This window comes from Dendrobium catenatum, unplaced genomic scaffold (genome assembly GCF_001605985.2).
Source record: "Dendrobium catenatum unplaced genomic scaffold, ASM160598v2 fragScaff_scaffold_743, whole genome shotgun sequence".
Taxonomy (NCBI): Eukaryota; Viridiplantae; Streptophyta; class Magnoliopsida; order Asparagales; family Orchidaceae; genus Dendrobium; species Dendrobium catenatum.
Window position 1 is genome coordinate 428,041 of NW_021319205.1, and position 2,723 is coordinate 430,763.

Sequence of the window (2,723 nt, forward strand, 5' to 3'; positions counted from 1 at the left end):
TATAATATATTTTAAGGTAATTTTAACTTTAAATTAAAGGTCTCAAAATTCAAAATACTTTGATATATTATTCCAATTTTTTGGATTTAAAAATAATTTTTAATAATTTTTAAAGTTCTATTAATGAAAATACATTTAAAACTAATTAAAACTAATTAAATATTAATTCGGTGGCGATCAGACACTTTGCGAGCTCCTATTCGTGGGTTCAATCTACCGCAATCATTACTGATGATTGCACAGCAACGCAATCAATGACAATGAATGTGCAAAAATTGCGCATCCACTTATCAGTGTTAGCACGCGCTTTCAGTTGACCGATTGTATGCAGTATGGAATGAACAGCGTTGATCACTCCGGACGTACGGAATGCTCGCGGGATCGGATCTGGGGTCGAACGCCTCCACGTAATTGATTGATCTGGGCCGCTGATTACGAATATGTGTCATGAATTTGACTTAAATAGGTTAATTTTGACTAAATCAAGGTTGGGTTGATCAAGTCAAGTTGATTAGGTCAACATGGTCAATCAAGCCCAAATTGATTAAGAGTTGAGCTAAAGGGTATTTGAAATTGATTTAAACTCAAACATGGGTGATTTGAACTGGCCTGGTCAACCAGGTTGACCTAGGATCTGGATTTGGGCTCAACAAGTTTGGTTTGACTCATTGAACCCAATGGAAGTGGTCTTAGGGTTTGGCTTGGTCAATTTAACCAAGTCAACCCTCTTGACCCTTGTCTAGTGAAAAAAAAGGTCAACAAACGCTTATATAGTTGAATTACCATCTCATATCCACACATAGTCAACCTTCAATGTCACCGATATCCACGCCTACCACCCACAAGATGATATCGACAACAACCACAGTAGAACTGTGGACTCTTTGTAGCAAGGGAGACCTGATGCAGTGCATCATATGAACCAGACTTATCTTACCCTCTTTAACTACCCATTATCTTTTTATGTTTTAGTTACCACTACCTATAGCTGCATTTACTTTGTTAGTTAAAACATTACTTATTACTTTGCTCTTGCATTAGGCAAATATAGTAGAAGGAAGTTAGTCCCAAAATATATGTGCTAATGGAAGATAGAAGAAAGACAAGAAAATATATACATAATTTGGGTTCTTCCCTATTTTTCGTTTCTCTATTCTGCTCAATATAAGCTTGCAGGAATTTCGAGTATTGTTGATACAGGTGTTCACATAAAATATAATCAAAGGACTGCACAACAATATTAAATACATAAATATCACTTGCAATGTGAGTTAAAATCTATTAAAAAATGCAAGTCTTAAAAACCAGTTGAATTATATGCAATTATATATGCATACTACTATTTGAGTGCTTTACATTTATACTATATAATAAACTTATTTCAATATTTAGATAAGCAAAAAAGAAGCCTAAAAATATTTTAAGCACAAACCAAAAAGAAGCCTATCATGATAATATAAATAAGGTGCTAAAATGTTTATAACAAAAACAATAAAGTTTAGATATCGTTGATCGTTTAGAAAGGTATTCCTTAGGAGAGGATAGATTAGTGTCTATAGATTGGCTAAAATAATTAAGAATCTATATAAAAAAGATAAGGTTGCAATGAAGATTAAAAAAATTAAGAATTAAGCAAAAAAATAACCAATGGCAACAAGACATATAACTGGCCATTGTAATAATTAGTCAAACCTTATCTAGCAAATCAACTTACAAATAAAAAGGAAAATTAATTGGTACAAATATGTTTTATTTAACAAAAAATAGCATAGAAAATACTTAACCACCATTCAAAAATAGAAAAAAAAAACTATAATTATAGAGTTATGAAAGCAATAGCGACAATTGAATAATGAGATAAGATTCATGGTGTAGTGGACACAAAAACAGCCAACTATATAAGACAAATTAATTAAATCTCTAATTGATTCTTGAGCCCAACAACCAAAATAATACCATCAAGAGGGAGAAGAAAACTTAATTACCTAAGGACATGCCTTCAAGGAGGAGGGAAAGCCACCATTGAGTTCATGTGAGAGGGAAGAGTGTTGGCAGCAGGGATGTTGGGTTGCAAGATTGAGAATTATAAAAAACAAAGAAGGTGAAGAAGCTCGATCAAGATTCTTTAGCAACTCATTCAAAACTCTTCTTCACGAGAATTTTTAGATCTCATTGCGAAAGGAGAGGAAGGCGAAGGTCCTTTTGGCAACTCTTTCAAAACTTCTTACATGAAGTCGAAGAGAGAAGAAGGCAAATAACCTTTGAGAGAGAGAGAGAGAGATTGTTATTACCAGCAGGAGAAACCAGAGAGAATGAATGTTGTGGGAGTTTGAAAGGATTGCAGGATTTATATTATGAGATAGAGATAGTTATTACATGTGGTTTGTGTGGAATACGAAGAGTTTTTGCCATATGTGGGATAATGATTTATTTTTTAATTACGAATAATCATAAAGGCCAATATATGGCTGAGATTCATTTTGTAAAGAATCACAAGACGCTTATATGTATGGTTAGGATTTATTTTGTAAGTGCAAACAATCATAAAGGACAAATGGCTAGGATTCATTTTGGGGATATATCACAAGAGACGCTTATAAATAAATAAATAAATAAAATATATTAGATAGTAGATAACCATACCTACCAAGCTAAATTCATAACTTCAACATTGTGAAATATTTCAATTGGCCAAAATATATTAAAAGAAAGCAATCATTGAA

At 32.6% G+C, this 2,723-nt stretch overlaps 1 long non-coding RNA gene across 1 annotated transcript in view; it reads right to left on the reverse strand.

The window, feature by feature from the left end:
• The window catches only part of LOC114580019, an 8,596-nt gene extending 6,219 nt beyond the window's left edge, over positions 1–2,377 (reverse strand). The window contains exon 1 of the long non-coding RNA XR_003701325.1: positions 1,986–2,377. This is a non-coding gene — a long non-coding RNA (uncharacterized LOC114580019). The remainder of the gene's footprint in view (positions 1–1,985) is intronic.
• Between the last annotated feature and the right edge of the window lie 346 nt (positions 2,378–2,723).